Genomic DNA, 16,712 nt, shown 5'->3' with positions numbered 1-16,712 from the left:
TCAGGAGGCTGAGGCAGGAGAATTGCTTGAACCCAGGAGGAGGAGGATGCGGTGAGCTGAGATCGCACTACTGCATTCCAGCCAGGGTGACAGTGCAAGACTATTTCAAAAAAATAAATAAATAAAATAAAATAAGCTGGGCATGGCAGTGCAGACCTGTAGTCCCAACTACTCGGGAGACTGAGGCAGGAGGATCGCTTGAGCCCAGGAGTTCAAGGCTGCAGGGAGATATGATCACACCACTGCACTCCAGACTGGGCAAGAAAGTGGAACCCCATCTCTTCAAAAAAAAAAAAAAAAAAAAGAATAGAGAAATAGGAAATATAACAACAAGCTTTCATTACCACCTTTTTGTGCATTTCCTAGAATGACAGAGGATGTCTGCGACTCCTGGAGCTTTTCCTTAATATACCATACAGTGGAGTTTATCATGATTAGGAAATAAGAATCTGTATGACTTTGCATTTTTTTCACCCTGAAAACAAAGCCGATTTCTGGTGTTTTCATAACTAGATCACAGATCTAGCAATGCTTGTGAATATGCTGGTTCCATGTCAGATGGAGCTATAGTCTGCACTGGTTGTCAGGAAAAGCCCAGACTCGCAAATCTGGCTGCCCAGTCTGTGTTATTTTTCCTTCATTCTCTGAGCAAAACTTAACTCTTGCTGTTGCAGACCTAGAGATGCTGGAAGCAATAACACCGCCTTTCCCCACGGCTTTGATCCATGTTCCTCATTATTTCTCAAGTTTCACCAACATTTAATTGAACCCAAAGAGACAGAGAAAAATCTCTCTTGCAAACTAATCATTTCATCGTAAAAATTTTAAAAATAACCACATTAATCTTTCATCGAATTCAGAAACTATGACAGATAAGTCTGCCACTAAAAAGACAAGGAAGAGAAAATATAAATAAATAAACACAAGAGAAATATGTTTCAAATATCTACGTTATCTACCGTGGAGCTATCGCCCTGGGATTCTCAGACAATGACTGTCATGAAGACATATGGAATATGAGGGCTATGTGATTTATCTGAGTGTATGCGTGGGTTTTTTTTTTTCAATTTTCTGTAGCTAATATATCACAGTAAAGAGGAATTTTTTTAAACTACAGAATAGAAAAAAATAGACTTGTCACAGTAATGTCTCATCACCTAATAATCTATGGTTATAGTCACAAATCATTCAGAGAACATTAACCCCAGAATAACCTGACTGTTGTGAAAGCAAACTATCATGATCAAATCCACTTTTTGTTTATTCAACTAAATTCTAGTTTTCCACCAACACAGTAGTGGCCTGGGGCACAGTCACCTGCCATAACGTGGTTTTTTTTATTTGAAACTTATCTGAAGTGATAATTATATTATGATAAAATATAATCCTGGCCCGGCACCATGGCTCACGCCTGTAATCCCAGCAGTTTGGGAGGACGAGGCAGGTGGATCGCCTGAGGTCAGGAGTTTGAGACCAGCCTGGCCAACATGGCAAAACCCCGTCTCTACTAAAAATACAAAAAACAGCCACACGTGGTGGCGCATCCCTGTAATCCCAGCTACTCAGGAGGCTGAAGCAGGAGAATCACTTGAACCTGGGAGGCAGAGGTTGCAGTAAGCCGAGCTCACACCAGTGCACTCCGGCCTGGGCAACAGAGCGAGATTTCATCTCAAAAAAAAAAAAAGGAAAGAAAGGAAGGAAGGAAGGAAGAAAGAAACTTATCTGAAGTGATAATATGATGATAAAATGTAATCCTGACTGCTGTAGCAAAAGATTAAATGTAAGATTTTACACCACTTTATTATCCTAGGTGCAAATATTGTTCATAGGGCCAGGCGCAGTGACTCACACCTGTAATCCTGACACTTTAGGAGGCTGAGGCAGGAGGATCGCTTGAGGCCAGGAGTTCAAGAGGCCAGCTGGGCAACAACACAGTGAGACCTCATTTCTACAAAAAATATTAATAATAACAATAAAATTAGTTGGGCATGACAGCACACACCTTTAGTTCCAGCTACTTGGAAGGCTGAGGTGGGAGGATCACTTGAGGCCAGGAGGTAGAGGCTGTGGTGAGCTATGATCGTGCTACTGCACTCCAGCCTGGGTGACAGTGCAAGACCCTGTCTTTAAAAAATAAAATTAAAAAAATACTGTTTGCAAATGCATGATGAACACATAGGAATATGTATCAGCAATGAACGTCCCCTCTGGCCTCAGCATGGACTCCTCTCGCCTTCCTCTCTAGGTCCTGCCGCACGAGCCTTCTCTTCCTCACTAATCACCTTTTTGTCATGTGTTTGTCCCCTCAAGAATGCCAGCTCTGGGAAAGCTTGGACCTTAATGCTTCTGTTGACAGCTGTATCCTCGGCATGTGCAACAGCAGACGGTGCATGGGAGAGGCTCGGTATGCATTTGCGGATTGAATGAATGAATGAATGCAATGACTTTGCTTCTGAGCTAAGAAATGCAGTCAACCACCTTCGCTCTCCACCACCTGCTCTTGGTCTCATTCAAAGTCAAAGGCATTCCCTGGCTGATTTGCTTTTGCTGGTTGCTGACTTGCTTTTCTACATGATTCAAAGGTCAACACAATCCATCAAAAGACCCATGCAAAGGAGGCATTCCGACACCTATTCCCAATCACTCCCTTCCCCTGTGCCTCAGACAGAAGAGCATTTTATTATAACTTGTTTATCCTTCTAGTGTTTCTTGATGCAAATATAAGTAAATTCACATACATATGTTCGTATGTCCATCTTTCTTTTTTTTTTTTTTTTTTTTTTTTTTGAGACAGTCTTGCTCTGTCGCCAGGCTGGAGTGCAGTGGCATAATCTCAGCTCACTGCAACCTCCGCCTCCTGGGTTCAAGCAATTCTCCTGCCTCAGCCTCCCAAGTAGCTGGAACTACAGGCTCGCGCCACTACACCCAGCTAATTTTTGTATTTTTAGTAGAGACAAGGTTTCACCATGTTGGCCAGGATAGTCTCAATCTCTTGACCTCGTGATCCACCCATCTTGGCCTCCCAACGGAATTATAGGTGTGAGCCACTGCACCCGGCCGCCCAGCTTTCTTATACAAAGAGCAGCATACTCCATGCACTGTTTTTCACCTTGCGTTTTGTACTTGTTAATGTACCTAGAAATCTTCCCATTTCAAAACACTTTTTTTTTTTTTTTGAGACAGAGTCTCGCTCTGTCACCCAGGCTGGAGTGCAGTGGCTCGATCTCGGCTCACTGCAACGTCCACCCTCTGGGTTCAAGCGATTCTCCTGCCTCAGCCTCCCGGGTAGCTGGGATTACAGGCACGTGCCACCACTCCCAGCTAATTTTTGTGTTATTAGTATACACAGGCTTTCACCATGTTGGTCAGGCTGGTCTCGAACTCCCAACCTCAAGTGATCTGCCCACCTTGGCTTCCTACAGTGCTGGGATTACAGGCGTGAGCCACCATGCCTGGACAGAAACACAGATTTTTATCATTCTCTTCAACAGCTGCATAGCGTTCCACTGTCGATACACACCATCACCCCTTTAACCAGTCCCTTATTGACTGATGGCCACTTGGTGGCTTCTAACACTGGTGTCACAAAGCTTCAATGATAATTGTGAGCAAATGTCATTTCATCACATGTGGGGGTGTATCTGCAGTAAAGATTCCCAGAAACAGGACTGCTGGGTCAAAGGGTAAATGTATCCGTAATGTTAGTTCATGGCACCAGATGCCCCTCCTGTAGGGTTGTTTAAAAGTACTGTTAGGTGCTATAAAGAGGTAGTGATTTTTTTTTTTTTTTTTTTTTTTGAGACAGAGTCTCACTCTGTCGCCGAGGCTGGAGAGCAGTGGCGCAATCACAGCTCACTGCAGCCTTGACCTCCTGGGCTCAAGTGATCCTCCCGCCTCAACCTGGGACCACAGGCACGTGCCGCCATGCCTGGCTAAGATTTAAATTTTTGTAGAGACAGGCCCTCACCATGTTGTCCAGGCTGAGTGATACTTTAAATGTATATGTGTGGTATAGGTCCTGAGAATGTTTTCCATTCTTGTCACGGGGACTGTTAACCTATTTCTTTACTTTCATAAAACACAGGCTCTTTTAAATTTTAAATCAATGCGGCATCCCCCACTGGTGGTCTGAGTTCACCTTCCCTATTAAACTTGCATCCAACAATTCTCTTAGGCTAACAGGTTTCCCCTCTAGCAACCTATTGGAAGAAAACAGCCCCTCTCAAAAAGACTTGAAAGCCTAGTTAATATGGGTGGAATTAAATTTTTATAAGAGCATTCAGGAATTCTAAATCAGCAGCAAATATTTTTCTCATCACAAGACACACAATGACATGGAAATAAAACATAAATGGATATTTTAAAACTTTATTCATTCCAATTCAGGGGATCCCCAAACCTAGTTTATATTCCCAGAGTTTTTAGTAATTCATGACTTTTTCACAGTGAGAATCTATAATGAGAAAATGGTGCCTATCTGCAGAAGCGATAAAGCGTTCTTTCCCACCCAAGCTTCTGGAGAAGGCATGAGGAAACAATATACTTTCACATGAGAATCTCAGATTTCAGGAAATTGACCTTCTGACTTAGAACATTTATTATGGGCGGGGTGCACCAAAGCAATGATCTGCTTTCATACTGGCACGAACTGGCTAAATACAAGTCATATGAGACTAAATTCACTCCTTTGTTTAATACGGTTTTGTATAACACCTTCAGTTTACTTTAAAATCATTTGGCACGGACAGCATGATATTCTCCATGGGCTAGTTGCTGTAAATGTCAATTCTAAAGACAATCAGTTACCCTAATCAATAACTCATACTCCATCCACCAAAGACATGGACAAGAATGTTTTCAGCTGTTTGCTTCATATTGTCCCAAACTGGAAACAACCAAATGTCCATCAACTACAGAAAGGAACCTAAACTTTATATGATGGAATTACAGAGCAATGGGGAAAAAATGAACAACTTTTACATGCAACAACATGAATCAATGTCATAAAACATAAGTGCAATTCCATTTATATGGAATTTAAAAGCAGGCAAAACTAATCTAACGTGACAACAGTCAGAACCGTGATTACCAGGCTGGACATAGTGGCTCATGCCTGTAATCCCAACACTTTGGAAGGCCAAGGCGGGCGAACTGCTTGAGCCCAGTAGTTTGACACCAGCCTGGGCCACATGGCAAAACCCCTGTCTCTACAAAAAAATACAAAAATTAGCTGGGTGTGGTGGTGCATACCTGAAGTCTCAGCTACTTCGGACACTGTGGCAGGAGGATTGCTTAAGCCTGGGAGGTCAAGGCTGCAGTGAGCCCTGGTCATGTCACTGCACTCCAGCCTGAGCTACAGAGCAAGACCCTCTACCCTTATGTGAGATTCCTAAAAAGGTCCAGCCATTGGTTTGGGAAATTTCTGGCTGCCTGAGGCTCCTCCTAGGGTAAGAGAACCCTGGTGTTGGAATACCGGAAAATCTGCCTCGAGGGAAGCTTTCATCCAAAGTGGCACTCAGAGCACATAGTAAGGCACAGAGCAGGGACTCCTGATGACAGAACCACCACCCAGACTGTACTCGGCCGGCCGGCTGGCCTGCTCACACATTTCCTAAATAAGGGATCTTATGTGAATTTGGTATGAAACTTGCTTGCATTATAACCTGGCAATGAGAATGTAGAACAGCTAACTGTCATTCACCTAAAATTTTACCTACTAAAAAACCTGAGCGCGGACAGCCAGTCTGCCTTAGTTCCATTCTCCAGAGGTTTGCAGATTATTAGGTGAGTGGCAACATAGCGCAGGCACAGAGGCTCACACATGTAATCTCAGCACTTTTAGGGGCTGAGGCAGGAGGATCACTTGAGTCCAGGATTTCAAGACCAGCCTGGGGAACACAGCAAGACTCCATCTCTACAAAAAAATTTAAAATTTGCCAGGCATGGCAGTGCACGCCTATAGTCACAGCTACTCGGGAGGCTGAGGCAGGAGAATCGCTTGAGCCCAGGAATTTGAGGCTGCATTGAGCTATGCTGTGCCATGGCACTCTTAACCCAGGTGACAAAGTAAGACCTTGTCTCTAAAAATAATTAAAATTCGGCCGGGAGTGGTGGCTCACACCTGTAATCCCAGTACTTTGGGAGGACAAGGCAGATGGATCACAAGAACAGGAGATTGAGACCATCTTGGCTAACACGGTAAAGCCCCGTCTCTACTAAAAGTACAAAAAATTAGCCAGGCGTGGTGGCACGCGCCTGTAGTCCCAGCTACTCAGGAGGCTGAGGCAGGGGAATTGCTTGAACCCGGGAGGCGGAGGTTGCAGTGAGCTGAAATCACGTCACTGCACTCCAGCCTGGGTGACAGAGCGAGACTCCATCACAAAAGCAAACAAACAAAAAATATTAAATTCAAAAACAGAATGACAACCTGCTGTCCACATAATATAGTAAGAAATTTCCTTATAAATGAAATGAAGACAGGAGCTAGAAGCAAGAAAAACTGGACCGATAAACACCTGCACAGCAAGACCCAACCAGGGGGAGGGTTTCAACAGCCCCCACAGAGCTCTGCTGCTGGCCCCTTCCTCTTCAGCATTTTTACTGGTGACTTGTACAGAGAGAGGATACGATCATCATGTTTGTGGACAACCCAAAATTAAACTAAACTCAGAATTCTAAAAAGATCTTGACAGGCTGATATAATGAGCTGGATCTCACAAGACTGTGCACAAAAATTAACAACTCAGAACAAAACAGGCAAGGCTCCATGATAAAATGTATCCTAGCTGTTACATTTAAAACTTTAGGGGTCTTGGATAACCAGCAGTTCAGGTAAGTCCATGTAAGTCAGAAGTGTGTTGTGGTTGCCAAAAATGAAATGCCTGTATTATATCTCAACGAAAGTTTCCTTTTAAAAATGTAATGCAACATATTCATACACCAATATTCCTAGCAGCATGATTCACAATAACCAAAAGGTTACTCAGACAGTCCATGGACAGATGAATGGGTAAGCGAAATATGGTCTAGCCATACAATGGAATATTATTCAGCCTTAAAAAGGAAGAAAATTCTGGCCGGGCACAGTGGCTCATACCTGTAATCCTAGCACTTTGGGAGGCCAAGGCAGGCGGATCATGAGGTCAAGATTTCAAGACCAGCCTGGCCAACACAGTGAAACCCCATCTCTACTAAAAATACAACAATTAGCCGGGCGTGGTGGCAGGCGCCTGTAATCCCAGCTACTCAGGAGGCTGAGGCAGGAGAATCGCTTGAACCCAGGAGGCGGAGCTTGCATTGAGACAAGATTGCACCACTGCACTCCAGCCTAGGCGACAGAGCGAAACTCCATCTCAAAAAAAAAAAGAAAAGAAGAAGAAGAAAAGTCTGACCCATGCTTCAAACTGGATGGGTCTTGAGGACTGAGTGTAATAAGCCAGTCATAAAAAGGCAAATATTGACGAATCCACTTCAACAAGGCCCCTAGAGTAGTCCAGTTCATAGAGGGAGAAAGTAGAATGGGGCTGGCCGTAGACTGGGAGGAGAGAAGATGAGGGTTGCTGTTGAATGAGGGCAGAGTTTCTGTCTGGGAAGATGAAAAAGTTCTGGAGATGGATGGTGGCGATGGCTGCACAACAATGTGAATATACTTCATGCCACTGAACTGTACGCTTAAAAACAGTCAAAATGGGCCAGGCGCGGTGGCTCATGCCTGTAATCCCAGCACTTTGAGAGGCCGAGGCGGGAGTTCGAGACCATCCTGACCGATATGGTGAAACCGCGTCTCTACTAAAAATAAAAAAATTAGCCAGGCATAGTGGTGCATACCTGTAATCCCAACTACTCGGGAGGCTGAGGCAGGAGAATTGTTTGAACCCAGGAGGCGGAGGTTGCAGTGAGTCAAGACTGCACCACTGCACTCCAGCCTGGGCGACAGAGTGAGACTCGGTCTCAAAAAAAAAAAAAAAAAAAAAAAAGTCAAAATGGTCAAACTTACATTAATACATATTACTATAATGTGTATTGATATATGGACCATAATGCATATTTATACATACAAATACATATACAAATAAATGTATATTTATACATTATAAATAATTGTACTGTATTGTATACAATATTGTATATTTATACAATTATTTCTAATGTATAAGTATTTATTCAGTCCACATAACATTCTGAGAAATTTCCTTATGATTTCCTTGTAAATGAAAGGAAGAAAGGGGCTAGATGTGAGAAAAACTGGACACTATATTTATACAATATAAATCAATATAAATAATTGTATAAATATTGTAAATTCAGTTTACAATAATACATATTACCATTTTTTTAAGAACCCAAAAAATGCAATGCAATCATCTGCTCCATTAATGTGAACAAAGGTCATTGTCGGGTTCCATACGCTGCTCTCAGAACACACCTGAAAACACTGTGAAAACAGGCTTGCAAAGGGATCCGCAAACACCGCCCACCTGACTCGCCTGCTCCACGAGACTCTCCTTCTTCCCTCTCAAGTGGGCTTTGCCTCTGAACCTGGATGGTTCCTCTCCCTCAATTAAGGGGCTATTGGCCACTTGGAAAAGGAGGCGGCCCCCAGCACATGTGCTGCTTCAGATCCCCAATGTCTCTGTTGCTCTGGTTCCTGGGACCCCGGGGGTCGAAGGCCCATCGGCCAGAGTAGCCCCTGGGACACTGAGAACATGGACATCCCCCAGGGAATCTTCCAGAAGCCTTAGCTCCCTGCCCCACTTCGTCTCTGACCCACTCTCCAACACACACACACAAACACATAACCATCCTCAAGTCTCTGCCTCCCAATGCAACAAAGGATTGGTATATTCATTTACTCCACAAATATTCAGAGTTTGAGAGAAATTGTAAAATAAATTCTTTGAAAGATTTACCAGTTCAAGAAATGCATATCATGTATATGAATGACAATTAATATTTATTAAGTGCCACTATTATCAGAATTTATCTCATTTCTCTCGCCCCCTCTAAATAAATTAGTCTGTGAAGCTGAGACAGGAAAAGAGCTGCCCCAGGGTGGAAATCCTCAAATGGAGCCAGGGCACTGGGTCCCTGGGGATACCAGGTCCCAAGAAGAGGGCAAGAGTGAAGACGGAGCAGGTTCCCAATGTCTACAGAGGAATCTCCTCCAGGCCCTCCTCCCTCTTCCTCCTCCCAAGGCAAGAGAACGGACTTACCTAGCTGGCCAGGAGGGGATGGAGGGCACCAGCCCAGCTCCTTCTCCCTCCTTTCTCTTGGGAACCCGCGGGAAGCCCACAGACTACCTCTCTCCTCTGGGCCAGGGGAGGAGCCTGCAGGGGGCTAGGCGGACTGCTTCTGAGGTTGAGAGTGAGGAAGCCCTTTATTAAACATGCCCCAGTCCTCCAATGGAACTTTTATCAGGAATGAATTTAACATTTTGATCTCCACCTGCCTGGCCCCTCAGCCCTACTTCTCAATTGGTTCAGAGCTCATGTGGGAAAGAACGGTTGTCCTCACTCCCCGCCCCATGGCAGACACACCCAGCACCGCGCCTCTTACATGGCGGGCAGGTCTGGGTGGGAGGCCTTCACAGCTGGTTCTCACAGTGGGAGCCTGCAGGAGGCGCAGGACGTGCCACTTGGCTCATAACCTCTGGGGCCAGTAGCACCTGACAGCCGCCAGGCAGTCAAAGCATGACTTTTTCATTCTTCTTTTATTCTGGAACAATGGGAGTTTCCTTAGACAGGTAACCCAATAGACCCAGCATTTAGCCTCCTTGAAGAAAACACCAGAGTCTCAAATAACAAAACAAAACTAAATGCAAAGGGCTGTCCAAGTCCTCACTGTAACTCGAAATGGCATTGGGAACATTTATGGAGACTAGAAAATCCAAGACCTCAAACCTGCTGGGCCTCAGACTAGGACACGGCCTCCTTCTCTCTGGCCAGTACACAAGTCATCAAACCACTGTCCATGTGTGATCTGCCCAATGTACAAGCCAAGCCCAGCCGGAGACACCACTAACCCATCCCTATTTATTCTCTTAACCAAATAACTTCCAGATTTCCATTTCACCTTGCTAGAGAGCCACGTTTATGTCTCTAAAGCTTCGATCCTTCTTTAAGAACAAGAAATTAACAAAATCACAACGGCGCTTCCTAATGGTATTAAACATAAAACTTTCACGCTTATATAAACCTGAGAGCTCATGGAGTTAGTTCCACCTCCTCATTCCCCACACGAAGAGACTGTGGAGCTGTGAACTCAGTATACAACCCAACTGTAACTGGGGAAACTGGAATACAAACTGGATATTAAGAAATTAGTATTAATTGTATTAGTTGTGATAATGCTATTTTAATTACATAGGGAAACTTCCTTCTTCCTTCCTTCCTTCTTTCCCTTTTTCCTTCCCTCCTTCCTTCTTTCTCTCTCTCCCCGCCCTCCCTTCCTTCCTTCCTTCCTTCTTTCCTTCCTTGGGTGAAGGAACAGAGATTGACACTACTGTTAGTATGGGTGTAACGTCAAGATGTCTCCAATTTACTTTTTTCATATACGTGTGTATCTTTTTTGAGATGGAGTCTCGCTCTGTCGCCCAGGCTGGAGTACAGTGGTGTAATCTCGGCTCACGGCAACCTCTGCCTCCCAAGTCAAGCGATTCTCCCACCTCAGCCTCCCAATTAGCTGGGATTACAGGCGACTGCCACCATGCCCAGATAAGTCTTATATTTTTAGTAGAGCTGGGGTTTCGCCATGTTGGCCAGGCTAATCTCAAATTCCTAACCTCCAGTGATCCACCCACCTAGGCCTCCCAAATGATTATAGGCGTGGGCCACCACGCCCGGCCAACATGTGTCCTTTTTTAAGCTTTACTGAGGTATGACTGACAAATAAAAATGGTATATATTTAGGGTATACAACATGATGTTTTGATATATGTATACATCGTAACATGATGTTTTGATATATGTATACGTCGTAAAATGATCACCATGATCAAGCTAACTAACATACCTATCAACTGCCATCATCACCCCTTGTGTGCGTGTGATGATGGCACTTGAGATCTACTCTCTTAGCAAATATCTTCACTTTTTTTTTTTTAAACAGCTGGCCTGACCTAGGGTATACACAGCTGGTTAGTGGACGAGCTGGTTAACAGCAAGCGTGGTTCCTGCCAAGGCTGTTTTCAACGTGCTATACTCTCAACACGGGAGCAGCTACACAAGACGACGGGGCCCTTCACACAGCCACACGGACCCTGCCCACTCAGCTTGGGGAGGTTCTACGTGCTCCCAATGAGGATGGCAGACAAGCCACACTTCAATGAGAGTAACTTGCTAGGTTGGCCTTTTTATCTGATTTTAATGGCCAAATACTCATGTAACATCGGACCAGGTAACATTTGTTCTGAGTTTCAAAGACCACATCAGTGCACCAAGGAACCAGAATCTTTCATAACACAGTAACATGACGTAATAGAATCTGGATAGAATCATACAATAACAATCACAAACCGCTTGCTGTGTACCAGGGACTATTCTAAGTGTTTACAAGAATGATCTCAGTAAATCACAACATCCGATGAGATTATTATCTCCATCACATTGATGAAGTAACCAGGGCACAGAGAAGTTAAGAAACCCACCAAAACCACGGAGCCCTACACGACAGTCAGCGTTTTGGATGACTCAGCCATACGTGCCCCTGTGATCACACTCCATTTCCGGATAGTCACATTTCATGTTTTTCACCGGGAGGAATGGTCTGGGGATAATTTCTTCTCATTCCTGTCTTTAAAAATAGTACAAAAGGATAAAAACAAAAAGTAAAAGAGAAAAATAAAATCTGCCACAGAGGCTAAAACAACATATCTGATGTTGAAAAAATTTTTTTCACTTTGTTTTTCTCAACAAAAATTCAAATCACTCAAGTACTGCTTGACTCTTCTCCAAACAGACCTAGGCAAGAAGTCCGTAGTATCTCTAAACAAACCTAGGCAAGAATCCACACGGCTCTACAGTTTCTCCTCCAGAGAACTCTGTGGGCCAGGCATGGTGGCCCATACCTGTAATCTCAGCACTTTGGGAGGCTGAGGCAGGAGGATCACTTGAGGCCAGGAGTTCAAGATCAGCCTGGGCAATATAGAGAAACAAAAAATAAATAAGTAAAAATAAAAATACAAAAAGTAAAAGTAAAAAAGTCCAGGAGTCATGGCTCATGCCTGTAATCCCAACACTTTGGGAGGCCAAGGCAGGAGGATCACTTAAGGTCAGGAGTTCGAGACTAGCCTGACCAACATGGTGAAACCCTGTCTCTACTAAAAACAGAAAAAAATTAGCCAGGTGTAGTGGCACACACCTGTAATCCCAAATACTTGGGAGGCTGAGGCAGGACAATCACTTGAATCCAAAGGCAGAGGTTTCAGTGAACCGAGATTGTGCCATTGCACCCTAGCCTGGGCAACAAGAGCGAAACTCCATCTCAAAAAATAATAATAATAAAAATAAGTAAAAAAAATAAATCAGCCAAGCATGGTGATACATACCTGTAGTCCTCGTTACTCAGGAGGCTGAGGCAGGAGGATCACTTGAGTCCAAGAGTTCAAGACTACAGTGAACTACAAAATTAACTTAAAATCAATATTTTTTTTTGAAATAGGATCTCACTCTATCACCAAGGCTGGAATGCTGTGGCACAATCTTGGCTTACTTCAGTCCCAACCTCTCAGGCTCAGGCAATCCTCCCACCTCACTCTTTTGAGTAGTTGGGACCCCAGGTGCACACAACTACACTCAGCTAATTTCTTAATTTTTTGGAGAGACGGGGTCTTGCTATGTAGCCCAGGCTGTTCTCAAACTCTTGGCCTCAAGCAATCTTTCTGTCTCAGCTTCCCAAAGTGTTGGGATTACAGGCATGAGCCACCACACCTAGCCCTAAAAATTTAAACATTTTAAAAAAGGAAAAAACTATCTGAAGGCTGCCCAGTGGCCAGCAGAGGCCTCTCATCATGATATATCAGAAAGTTACCAGTTATTCCCTTTAAGGACTCTAGGTGAGTTTCTGCAGAAAGAGTGACATGGGAAATAAATTGTTGTTGGCCTTCCAATACCTTTGCTAACTTCTCCAGTATTGATAATGACTTTGAACAAATCTTTATAATTTAATTACTTCTTGAAAGTGGTGCCTTCTGAAGCTAACACGAGATACAGACCATTCTGCAGAAGAATATACTCAGTAAAAAAAGACAGAGAGAGAGAGACACAGTGGAAAAAACTTAGACCCAAACACTGAGTTTCGAACATCCCAGAAAAGGGGACGTTGTCTTAAACAACCCATCCTAGACATGGCAAAATGTCTTAGGATGAATTGGGGAAGCTGCCAGTTGGGACACTCCCTAGTTCTATTCCAAAATCCCTTCCCTACATTTAGCCCAATTTAAGGTATCTCATGTAATTCTCAGAAAAGATCAAAGAATTCTCAAAGGAAGTCAACATCCAACTAAGATACAGCACACAGTATCTGACAGCAGGGAAGGAAGGGTAGACTCAAACCAGAACAACAAGGACAAAGAGTTCTAACTCCAAAGGGCTTGGGAATCACCGGCATAGAGCTTGCTGTAAAGTCTCCAACTGCAAAAAGAGAAAGGATTTATATCATGGCTACTATCCAGACTTTAGAAACATCTGAGCTTCCTCGAATACTAGTGTCAGAGGCACTGGAACCAGATCAACTCCATCTTGAGTAGGGACTGGGTAAAATGAGGCTGAGACCTACTGGGCTGCATTCCCAGACAGTTAAGGCATGCTAAGTCACAGGATGAGACAGGAGGTCGGCACAAGATACAGGTCATAAAGACCTTGTTGATAAAACAGGCTGCGGTAAAGAAGCGGCCAAATCCCACCAAAACCAAGATGGCGACGAGAGTGACCTCTTGTTGTCCTCGCTGCTACACTCCTGTCAGCACCATGACAGTTTACAAATGCCAAGGCCACGTCAGGAAGTTACCCTACATGGTCTAAAAAGGAGAGGCATGAATAATTCACCCCTTGTTTAGCATATCATCAAGAAATAACCATAAAAGTGGGAAACCAGCAGCCCTCGGGGCTGCTCTGTCTATGGATTAGCCATTCTTGATTCCTTTACTTTCTTAATAAACTTGCTTGCACTTTACTCTGTGGACTTGCCCTGAATTCTTTCTTGCACGAGACCCAAGAAGCATCTCTTGGGGCCTGGATCATGACCCCTTTTCTGTAACACTAGCAGGCTGAAGGATGAAGTAATAATTGAGGCAAAGAGACTATATTTCGTATCTGCAAAAGCAATGAACAGTACTATCTGCAAATAACAGGTGCCTCTCACACAGAATACCTTTATTTCCCTCGCTGGGAACTTTTCATTCTTTCTCAAAATTTGTTATGGCTAAAATTAGCATTTGACATTCACAAAAAAAAAACGCCAACAACATGTCTATATCTGCTATGATGACCTCACCATTCATTCACCTCTGAACTGACTTTCAAAACATAGTTAACTTCAGCCAGCAAACAACAGTCAGGCACAAAGATAAGGAAGACAATTAAAAGTTATACTAACAATAAAAACAAAGGAGCAATATAATTCTCTGCAGTTGTCAGGACATGGTTTATGACTTTTACATTAAAAGGACTTTTTCTTTTTATTCTTACAGACAGGACAAAAGCAATGATGATCATGGCTAAAGGCAAGTCAGTGGGTGGGGAAAACGGCCTTGGGAAAGTTTCCAGTCTAAAAAAGCACGTTAACAGTACTTGATGGTGATATTTTGAATACCCAAAGAAAAGTCTGTCTACTCTTCTGCCCAGTCTGTAAGGGCAATGCTAACATTGAAACCAGCCAAGGAACAAGAGCAAACAGGACAATGGCCCATCTTCATGTGAAAGGAAGCCAAAACAAAATGGCAGAACCAAAGCTAAGTCTGACTAAATTCTACTCATTCTCCAAGGTGAGGTTTCATTTCAGAACTCTCACATGAACTCTAATTGGTGTAAACCAAAAATAAAATTCTAAACCCCCTCAACTGACTGAATGGAGGACCTTCCTCTTGGCCAAGGGGATTCCAAAGTTAACCTGAAAGACTAGTGCAGGGCATGATGGGAAGGGAGGATCAGACACACCTCATTCTACCCTCCTCCCTTTGGAATTCGGGCACGACTGGCCGGCATGCATTAACATTCAAACAGAAATCTTAAGACTGAGAAAACAGATGCTTTGTAGCAATAAGATACCAAATTCCAGCCTGTCTCTAGTATCGCATCATGTGACAGATAGCAGGCCCTGAAAGAAATCAAAGTAGTTTACCCCAACATACATTTCTTTGACATATTTTGAAATGACCCTGCAAAGCTGTCTCTTGTGGGGAAAATCTACATTCTGTAGCGAATCCCATCCCCTTTCCACATCTTTTCCTGTTCCAAGAGAGATTTAACTAAGAGTCTGGCACCTTTACTGTCTAATCTCTCTGAAGCCTGTTACCTGGAAGCTTCATCTGCATAATAAAAACCTTGGTCTACACAACCCCTTATCTCAACCCAGACATTCCTTTCTATGGATTCCACATCTTTAGATAATAACTTAACTCTTTCAACCAATTGCTAATCAGAAAATCTTTGAATGCACCTGTATTCAAAATCTATTCCAAAATCCCTTTCTTTGAATGCACTTGCATTCAAAGATTTTGGAAATCCCTGCTTGAAGTTGTTCTGGCTTTCTAGACCAAACCAATGTACACCTTAAATACGATATTGATTGATGTCTGCCTCTAACTTCTGTCCCTCTAAAATGTATAAAACCAAGCTGCACCCCAACCACCTTGGGCACATGTTCACAGGACATCCTGGGGCTGTATCATAGGCCTTGGTCATTGATATTTGGCTCAGAAGAAACCTCCTTAAATATTTTACAGAGTTTGACTCTTTTCATCGACATCAGCATGTACACCTCCTCGAAGCCTCAGAGGCCAAGGAAACGCAGGTTTCCATCATGGTTCTTATGCCTGACTGTCAGAGGCGTTTGAACCAGAGCAACTCCATCTTGAATAGGAGCTGGGTAAAATAAGGCTGAGACCTACTGGGCTGCATTCCCAGATGGTTAAGGCATTCCAAGTCACAGAATAAGATAGGAGATTGGCACAAAACACAGGTCATAAAGACCTTGCTGATAAACCAGGTTGCAGTAAAGAAGCTGGCTGGCCAAAACCCACCAAAACCAAGATGGCGATGACAGTGACCTCTGGTTGTCCTCACTGCTACACTCCCGCCAGCGCCATGACAGTTTACAAATGCCATGGTAACGACAGGAAGTTACCCTATATGGTCTAAAAAGGGGGGGCATGAATAATCTGTCCCTTGTTTAGCATATCATCCAGAAAGAACCATAAAAATGGGAAACCAGGCTGGGCACAGTGGCTCATGCCTATAATCCCAGAACTCTGGGAGGCCAAAGTGGCTGGATCACTTGAGGTCAAAAGTTCGAGACCATCCGGGCCAACATGGTGAAACTCCGTCTCTACTGAAAATACAAAAATTAGCCAGGCATGGTGGTAGGCGCCTATAATCCCAGCTACTCAGGAGGCTGAGGCAGGAGAATCGCTTGAACCCGGGGAGCGGAGGCTGTAGTGAGCCAAGATCACTCCACTTTACTCCAGCCTGGGCAAAAGAACGAGACTCCGTCTCAAA

The 16,712-nt window shown here is 43.8% G+C and overlaps 1 protein-coding gene and 1 pseudogene across 7 annotated transcripts in view; both read right to left on the bottom strand.

The window, feature by feature from the left end:
* The window catches only part of CAMK1D (calcium/calmodulin dependent protein kinase ID), a 486,590-nt gene that overhangs the window by 375,225 nt on the left and 94,653 nt on the right, over positions 1-16,712 (bottom strand). The gene's annotated exons all lie outside the window — the stretch shown is intronic.
* LOC112204688 (U6atac minor spliceosomal RNA) lies at positions 3,940-4,082 on the bottom strand (annotated as a pseudogene).

This window comes from Pan troglodytes, chromosome 8, assembly GCF_028858775.2.
Source record: "Pan troglodytes isolate AG18354 chromosome 8, NHGRI_mPanTro3-v2.0_pri, whole genome shotgun sequence".
NCBI lineage: Eukaryota > Metazoa > Chordata > Mammalia > Primates > Hominidae > Pan > Pan troglodytes.
This window is presented reverse-complemented; position numbering and strand designations above follow the sequence as displayed.